Source organism: Magallana gigas, chromosome 2 (assembly GCF_963853765.1).
Source record: "Magallana gigas chromosome 2, xbMagGiga1.1, whole genome shotgun sequence".
NCBI classification, from domain to species: domain Eukaryota; kingdom Metazoa; phylum Mollusca; class Bivalvia; order Ostreida; family Ostreidae; genus Magallana; species Magallana gigas.
The window spans coordinates 51620246-51630310 of NC_088854.1; the positions used below are offsets into that span (position 1 = coordinate 51620246).

General features: G+C 33.1%; 1 long non-coding RNA gene across 1 annotated transcript; it reads left to right on the forward strand.

Moving 5' to 3' along the window:
- The first annotated feature begins 4779 nt into the window (after window positions 1-4779).
- LOC117686110 (uncharacterized) lies at window positions 4780-6001 on the forward strand. Its single transcript, XR_010711313.1, has 2 exons — window positions 4780-4868; window positions 5366-6001. It is a non-coding gene; the product is annotated as an uncharacterized lncRNA (long non-coding RNA).
- Window positions 6002-10065: the final 4064 nt, after the last annotated feature.

The following is a 10065-nucleotide window of genomic DNA, read 5'->3' on the forward strand; positions in this document are numbered from 1 at the left end:
TGAGCCCTCTTAATCTTGTTTGTTCATATGACCTCCTATCCAACTGACCTGTTAAAGAACCGATGACGTCATTGACAGTCCAATGTAAACTGAACTTAGCTTCCGTACTTGAGGTTGGAGAAGGTGTACTTATTCAGAATTCCTATTCTATACATAGATATAGATCCTGTCAAGTCTACAGGGATGGGAAAAATAATTTCATTGAATAATGGAGTGAGGTAACTTGGCATCACGCGTTGCAAAAAAAAAAAGCAACAACGGTATATTGTGCCGGCGAAGTAGCGTTGACATTTAGTAAATGTATAGTGGGGCTCATTGATTGGAATGTTCTGTTTCTGAAGCATTGACCTATTGAAAATCAATACAAAAAACATGAAACAGACGTTATCGGCGGGTTCTTTCAGGTGCGGCACCAGATCACTAGCGATCCTGGCCTACATATGTCTTTGTGTTTCCCATTGCAGTGCGCTTAATGATGATCCGGATGGGCAATACACATTGTCTTCTACCAACAGTCCTCCAATAAAATCAATGAACACACGGCAAAGAAAAAAACTGTCAATAGGACAGGAGGGGGATGGTATAGTTCGGAGAAAGCAGAGTCGACAAGGCTTATCGCATTTCAGATTTCTCTTTCTTGGAAACCAGTTTTTTTAACAGTGTACACATTGGGTAGAATATTACTTTTTAACCTGGTAACACAGATGTGCGATTCTCAGGTCTGTTGACGAAATATAATATGTTTCTCTGTCCAGTTATTACCTGTACTGCCTTTCTACCTGTATTATGAGAACGATACGAAGATGGTGGAAGGCGATGGCGGGACGTTTAATAGAAAATGACCATGTAGAATTAAACCATTTATAGATTCCAGGATAACTATTTTACGATTTATGTGTAAACATAACATTTACTAGTAATGGGTATAGGTGTGTTCCGCCACGGGCCTCTGATTTCCTCTCAATTAGCCGTTCAATGTATATGAAGAGAGAAATATATGCACCCTATACAGTATATAGATAGGGTATATATCTCTCTTCTTATATAATTAAAGGGGCATGGTCACAATTTTATTCAAAACTATTTTTTCCAACTTTAATGTTTAAAATGCTTCAGTAAGGCTTTTTTGATAGGCAACGAAAATATGGGAGTCTTCGTTGCGTTTTAAGCGAGTTACAGGACTTACAATTCTTTGCTCTGTAAACAAAGCTTTTGTTTACATTTTGAGTGTTGAAGTAAAAATTCCAGTTTTAGACCTAAAATGAATGTGTTAAACGTTAGGAACTGTTTATTTATGCTTAAAATGAATAAGAATATAGACACATCTGCTTGAAAAAAGATTTTTACTGGTATATTGAACCTTTGTAAACAAAAACAGGGCACAAGCTTATTTTACATGACAAAGAATTGTGAGCCCTGTATCTTGCTTATAACTTTAAGACTGTTTCTCAAATTTCATTTGATCAATAGATATGCATTCTTAAAGCATTGTAAATAATAAAAACAGAAAAAATAGAATTTGTGTAATAAATGAAGCTACTGAAAAACGACTCCAATCTAATTATTATCAAAATTCGACCGGAGATATATTTGCACTAAGAATCAAACTCTGCGCGGGGTGTCATATCGACTTCCGTAAACAGGGTTATATTCATGATTTCATCTAATTTTCATAGGACGGTCATTAAATTGATATTTTGTAGACTTATCTCACATCTGAATTTACGCAGCACGTTGTGGGGTTGTAAGAATATAGTAAAAAGCAGTAACCAAACGATTCCAAATTATCCGACCATGCAGCAGTGATGTCAGGAGAGAAGACCGGTCCTTATATAGGCAGTGCATGCTCTCCAATCTATTTACATTGTCCATAATAGAATTTTGTATAAATAAAATGTTTCAGATTTAAAAAAAAAAATTATGAAATCATATGAATCATAGCTAATTTCATTGCATAGAATTGGTATAAGTAAGCCGTGCATTTTTTCTATGCCTGTCCTTTTGCTAAGACAATCGCAAGCAAAATATTCGAAACTGGTTTTAAATTTTGAAAGAAAAAAATTGCACGTGAACGATTTCTATACAGTATAAAAGCATACAAAACGTATCGAATTTGACATGGGTAATATTTGCACTCTACTGCAAAGTTGTAAGGTACAAATTAAACGCTCTTGAGGTTGAGCTATGACCAGCTTCAAGTAGCAGTAAGAAGGGATAATTTAGCCTAGGTGTTATCGTTTAAGTGCAGTGCATGTAATAAAAAATATTGGAACTTGACATTGAGAGCTGTGTATAAACATCAACGTGTACCAGATTACCTGAATAAATTTAAATTCTGATTTGCATCAACAAATTTGACCAGTGTGTAAAGACAATTCCAGAAAACTGCACGTGGGTTTAGGAGCCTCCCCAGTTCCAGGTACCTCTTCAATTCCAGCACAATTCCTGGCCCACGCTGTGTTGTTTCGCCTACCTAGTTGTCAAAGGTCTAGCGCTATACCTTTGCAAATGTAAAACTAGAAATAATGAAATCCACGTGTTTACAAATGGTTTTCGTGTTCTTCAATTGTCAAAAGATTTGAACAAGTTCTATAAATAAGACTCGCTTTTCTGGACCTTTATGGTAAAGATTTTCTATATTTTCAACGTAACAAGCGTCCCCACCGAAAGCACCGAAGCCCCGACATAAAATAACCACGGTTACCGCATTTACGTTAACATTGTAAACCTATTTACAAGGAAATGGACAAATGTAACCCTTCGATTGCCACACCTGAAGCATGAATTCTATGCATTTTAGAAATACGACTAGAGTCTGGAGAAAACAATTATTGCTTAACCTTTGAGTCAACACACGATTTAATAATTAATTAAGGTTAAACCAAAGTCAATCTTTATAAGGTGGTTGTTAGAGTTTAAGAGGCTGTCCAAGCAAACATCAGGCGAATATATAAGAAAACATCGCACATCGATTATCACGAATTTTTTGTTTTCCCTCTGAAATAGTTTCTTTGTATTCTCTTTTAACCCACAATAATGATGATTTGCTTGAAAAAATAATTTAAGTGGTTATTCGGACGGGAAGATATATATTTCATTCTCTTATATAAATCATTGAAACCATGTACCAAACTGTGAGCTTTAAAATCCAATACATTGTTATTGGTGAGGGTTTGTAGTTTTTATAAATGAGAAAAATATTTTGACTTTTTATTGATAAAATAAAATGAGTGGGAAAAGCTTGCGTTGAAAAATTGTAGACAAGTATATTTTGGTAATGTTTGATAATTTCAGTTACCTCCCTTGCCAAATGAATATTTGGAGGCTTAAAAACTAAAGAAAAAAATAAAAGCAATAAATTGTCAACTATAAATAATTCATATAAAATCAGCTTAATTGTTTATGATAGACATAATTTTTTTTTACGCTGAAATATATTTTTAAAAAATATTCAGTGCGGGTATATTTTCAAAACCAATGTAAACAAAGATGGCCGCCACTAACGTCTGTGCACAGCATGCTGCCAGAGTTGATTGTTTTTCGGTGTTTTGGTGATGTTGTCTTGATCTCAAATACCATTGGAAGTTAAATCAGGTCGCCAATAATAGTAAGCATCACATTTTATTGAAACTGAGATGAATTACTGTTACCAGACGAATTTCAACAAGTCAGCCAACAAATTATGCAGCTATGGGTACATCGATGTACACATCCACTCCTCCAGGGGTGTGCAATTACAAAATTTGGCCACTAGCCCAGGGGCTAGTGGGAGTGCCAAAGTTACTAGCCCAAGATTCAAAGTTACTAGCCAGACTATTTCGGACATGTCGACATTTCATTTTATAAAAAACCCTGTATGATACTAGTATATAATTATTAATATACGAAATATTTATTACTTGCATGTTTTCTGTGGTAGACTAGTTCAAAAATATTCAACTTCATTGATCTCTCACATTTTACATGTAGTTACAAAATTGGTTTGGGTACCGTTTATATAATAAAACCCAAACATAACATTGTGAATGTGAACAGACTCTATAAAATCACTGCAACTATCTATGTGTGCATGCATTTTATCCTGTTTAATTTCCATTTACAAAATACAACTATGCAATTAATTAAGTAATGGTAAATTTTAATTTAAAATAATGGAAAATGCACAAATAATAATATGCAAAATATGAATTTTTTTTTAATTCACCAAGCAGGTCACTTTAAAATGTGTTCATGAGAATAGTTAGTGCAGAAATTTATAATATCTCTGTAATGCATCTCTCTCTCTCTCTCTCTCTCTCTCTCTCTCTCTCTCTCTCTGAAAAAAGAAAATTATATTTAAAAAAGCCAATGAATACATATTAAAGAAAAAGGAATCATTTTACAGTGATGTCACTTGAAACAGCTGCACAGGTAACTACGGAAGCCATGTGCAGTGAGGCGTGACTATCTCGTCTAGCCACTGGTGAGGTCAACACTGTCGGTAAAACTTCAAAGTGTGAAACTTACAGCAGAGTGTTTTTCTCAGAAGAATGTAGCACGAGAAAAAAATGCTTAAGACATTTTTAGGCTATCATGACTTAAAAGGAGCAGATATCATGCCTCTGTGATAACAATGACGATACACTTTTCCTACTAGGACACCGCAAATTTACCGGCATATTTTGCCAACTCTGGTTATGATTTACTAGCCCGACGGGCTACCACAGTTAATGTTTTTGCTAGCCCGACCTCTAAAATCGGTAGCCCCGGGCGTCGGGCGATGGTAATTGCACACCCCTGCACTCCTCAAAAAAAAGGCAAGAGGTGTTCACCTGATGACGACAGAGGAATGTTATTTCTTGACAAATGGGTAGTTCAAGAGGGGTCAGGTAAATAATATGCATTGAGAGAGAGAGAGAGAGCATTCTTACATTTAAATTATTTAATATCAGATGTTTACTCGTACATTTAATTTGTATTAATTGCATTCACATACCATGAATAAATCTTTGTAAAAAGAAATTTCAACAATAGTCATAGAGTGTTTCATGCACAGGCACTTGTTTCGGAGAAAAAAAATTACCCTATATTATAGGGTAATTTTTTTTCTCAGAAACAAGTGCCTGTGGCTTCATGTGGGTAATATTGGGAAAATATCCTACAAAAATTTTAGATAGGATTGTGTTGAGATTTGGAATACTCTTTTTTTCCTTTGATAGGTCAATTTAGTCTTCAATCTTCATCTCTTTAATTTTCGTAATTGAAAAATGTTGCTTTTTTAAAAAATTGAAGAAAAAAAATGTTATGAAATGATGAGTTTTTATAACATACACAGCAGAAAATATGGGGTGGTTTTTTTTTTGTTAGCACAGCAATATTTTTTTAGAGAAGTGCAAATGAATTATTCTTCTGGAAAGTACTGTCCTTCTATATTTAAACTTGGATAAAACATAGAAGAAAAAAAACCTACAAGATTGCTGAAAGAAAAAAAACCCATCAAGTTGCTTGGCATGATGGATCTGGATGACTTTTACAGCATCTAATATCATGGGTAAAAATGATATTCCTGCATATGAAACAGTGAAAGTGTGCCGAATAAGAAAGAAGATCAAGAAGGGGGTTCAGGGATTATGTGAAGCAGTAATTTGGAAGGATATATTTAGATGGCAGAGAAACTAACTAGATTTGCAAGTCATTATATAAATTGCCACATTCATTTAAATTAACCAATGTTTTCTAAGGAGTGGTTGAATATCCAGAAGATATCACTTGGAATTTGTTTTTCTCAATTTAATCATCTGCACACTGCACATTTTTCTTCAATGAATAAAAGATGCAAACAAGACTAAAATAAGATGCTTTGAAGTTTGTCGGATTGACCACATAAGAGAGAGAGAGAGAGAGAGAGAGAGAGAGAGAGAGAGAGAGAGAGAAGTTGAATGAACTTGTCTTCATGCATCATGCACTGTATGAACATGTTATCATTTAGCATTTTAATGCTCAATAAATTGTTAAATTGTTATCTTGCATGAGTTTATTCTCTGTTTATATTCCAAATTGCTACTGCACACTTGATATCTTCATCTATTATGGTTGTTTGTCATACTATGAAAGTAACTTATACTAGCCTAGTTAATATGTATGTTAAGAGATTTCAATATCTTGAGTAAATAACTAAATATAATTAAATATATTAGTTAGTACAACAGTATCCACTGTTAACATGCAAATACATGTACTGACATCACTTAACATTACCAATATTATAAAATAACACTGTCCAAGTAAATTGTCCAAACGTAGCATTGATACATGTAAATGAAATGTATTCTTTCACTCTTAAGCACTGCTTATTTATTCAAATATGTACAACATGCTTGAAAGTAAGTCAGCTGAGTAATTTAGAAATACATTTTTAAAAAGAGGAAAATACAGTTTAAAAGAGGCACACTGATTCTTATATGACCATGGATTTGATTTGGGAATAGGATTTCAAGGGGGGGGTGTTTTAAATCATACTGTCCCATGTATATTTTAGCTGCTCAACATACATGGATTATAAAATGGATTAGTATGGGGGATCCAAAAATGGGGGGGGGGGGGGGGGGGGGTTGTGATGTCTGACGTTTCTGCTAGATTCATTGTGGACTTAGTCTGACTAAATAATTGTTGTATACCAGTCTGTTTATGTTAATTTTTACCCAAAAGTTACACCTGCCTAGAATTTCCAAAAACTACCTGACTGAAAGTAGAGGTCACATTTCTTAGTTCTCATTCCAAAACAGTTGTATGCATTCATTTTGAAACTTTGGATTGAACAAGTTGCTAATGGCACTAATATAGAGATAATTACAAATTCAAATGTTACTACTAAGAAGAAATGATTTGATATATTTATGTGTATTTGTACATTATGGAATTGTGTTATAATTGTTTTGTTTAAAAAAAACAACAACAAAAACCCCTCAAGCTCAGTAGTACCAATGATAAATTGGATTTGACCTTTTCGCACAATTTGATAAAAAAAAACCTTCTTTATTTAAGCTAATTATACCGCTTCAATATTATTATCCCACCAAGTTTATTACCAGTTTAAGAAGAAAGTTTTAGTTAATACTTATTGAAAACACACAAATACAATTGAATTTGAAAAATACATTTAGTTTTACTCTGCATTAATTATTATTCCTTAATCAGTGATTAACACATTTTGAATCCTTCTTCTCAAATTTATGTACTTAATGAAATACTGAAAATCCTTTGAATGTATATTAGACCATCCAAATAGTGAAATGTTCAGCCAATTTTCTTCAGTTGTGAATAGTTTTAGCAGACTTAAACTCAGTTTTCAACATTTTTGTCAAAATGACCTTTTTGCACTTAAAATTATGAAAAATGTTGGTTTTTGATGAGTGATCATTATTTCTTTCGTCATAAAGCATTTCCTATTATAAAGATATAAGCATGTATTAAATTATAGTCAATATTTGTGACATTAACTCTGTCATTCACTGTCTTTTAACAATAATAATGACACGTTATGCATGGAAAAACTTCATTTTCAATGTTAAAAATGAGTAATTTTGTGCAACTGCTTCTATGAGACCGATGCTGTTCCCACTGAATTTTTTTTTGTTTCTCAAAATTTCATTTTTCAGGTTTATAAAGATGCCTCATTTTTTCCTTTCATGAAAATGTATTGGATTTTATTGAAATTTCAAATTAACATTAAAAGACCCGAATTTTTGTTTACAAAATATGCATCAACTTTGATAAGGCATATCTTTTTGTTTGAAATATATTTATACTTTAAAAGCAGTCTAAATTAAAGAGTTCAGTGTGTTTAAACTAAATAATATTATTTTTAAAAAGGTTTAATAGAATTAAGTAGTTTTACAACTGATCAAACTTCACAATATTTTTACAACATCTGTGACCTTTTTGCACTAAACATGTTCCAAATTCAAAAATAGACATTTTTCTGCCAAGTTAGGCATACAATGAACTTTTTCTTTCACATGTATTACAATCATGTTAAAATGAAGTGATACACAAAAATTTATTGAAATCCAAGACATAGCATGTGCAAAGCCCTGCCTGAAATTTGCTTGGACAGCCTCTTAACATCAAAGTTGGATTCATTTGTCTACAAATGCACAGAAAAGCTATAAAAATATCATATTTAATGCTAGCATATTTTAGACCACAAAACAGATATAGCAGGGAAAACCCTGATCTGGCCCCGGGGCCATAAAACTTAGACGAGCTCACTCTTGATCTCAGTCTCACTTTTCCACTATGTATTTCCTTTGTAAAAGTGAGACTTAGATCAAAAGTAAGCTCATCTAAGTTTTATGGCCCCGGGGCCTGGTTCGAATCCATCTGTGGCCGTACTTTTTCTTTTTTAAAATTAACGGCATTTATAAACACCTTAGTTTTCTTTTTTATGCAGAATTGTGCATTTTGTATAATAAGTATTTAATTTCGATCTTCTTCCTTAAATGCATATTTGTTCTTTGAATTATATCAAGGGAAAAAATATATACTTTTAAAACTACATGTAATTGCAATCAAACGGAACTATACCTTAGTGTAAGCACGCTTTGTTAATTTGAGGACAAGAATCATTCACTCTGTGTTACTCGAGACAGACGTCAAGTAAAAAAATCACGCCGAGCAGAACTTGTTGCGTTTGCTTTTCCAGAAAATCTGTAGCAAATGGTTCAACTATGAGAGAAGTACTGCAAAGTAGATGCAGTTCGTTCTTTGCAAAGAATGTGTGCATTGGTGACATTATATGCCAAAAATGCAGGAAGAAGGTTAACAGATTAGAAAAAAATGGGGGTGGGTCAGTTAGAGTTTTAAATCCGTCCCCTTGTCATCCCGGCATCAGGTTAGTCCCTTTATACAAAGGATGCAGCTGTTAATACGGAAAAAGTTAGTTGTATGTATACTGAATGATGATAATGTTCGTAATAATCATTCTACATCTACAAACATCATTCTTCCTGTTATTTCTTTTGAAAAAAACTAAGGCGACGTGCATTATTTGTAACAAAGAGTCAAAGAGATTGCGACCTTTGAAATAGCGTACGTAACGCGAGACTTTCGATAGTTGCTAAAATGTCCCTTGTTGTAAATAAACGCATATAAGCAACATGTATCGTATAATGAAAAGTAAACTGAAAATGAAATTTAAAGATAATCAATTAAAAAAAGCGACCATAACTTATACTGCTCGGACAACGACTGTGAAACTTTTTTTCAATCACTATACATTATGAGAACTAGAACCTAAGAATGTTCAGTGTATGGCCTAAAATCAAGAAGTGGAACGGAAATCGGTATTTTTTTTTTATATTAAAGACAGAAACCAATACCGGTCATATAGGTCAATTCAATTGTTATTCGCAATAGAATTTTTTTTAGAACGGGGTCAATTTTCTTTAGGGATCAGTATTTTTCAGTTATATAAAATAAAGTAAACTGACCCCTGGGTATTTTTTTTCTTCAAAATGATCCAATTTTTCCCTAGCTTGGGAATCATTCTTCTACGTCGAAAAATGATCCTTGGGTCATAACCTCTTTACAACGGTGTCCGTAATTTTACATTAATATTTTTGTTTTTTACTCCAGAACGATTGGGCCAATTCTAACCAAACTTCGCATATCCTTGGAAAAAGAGTTTCATATTTATTTAAATGAAGACCAGGCCTCTTACAAAAGGGAAGTAATTAGGACAGAACAGATTGGTTGTGCGTTTTATAAATCCTTGTTTCTAGAGCCATATATTCTGTAATATATGGATCTTAGCAAAAACAAATCTGATATAGGGTGGATAAGAATTTGTTCAAATCATGCCCCCTCTCCCCAAGGATCAAGAAGGGGTTTAAAATTCATTATAGAAATACATAGATTTTTTTTTTAGCAAAAGAAAGGTTATTATTTGCGAATAGTTCATGCATTTTCCCTCAGAGGCACAATCGGGGAGATACGCCCAAGTTTTTATATAGATATACATATGTCTACATAAAAATCTTTTAAAGTAAGTAGAAAACTACTAAAATTGACCAGAAAAGAAACTAG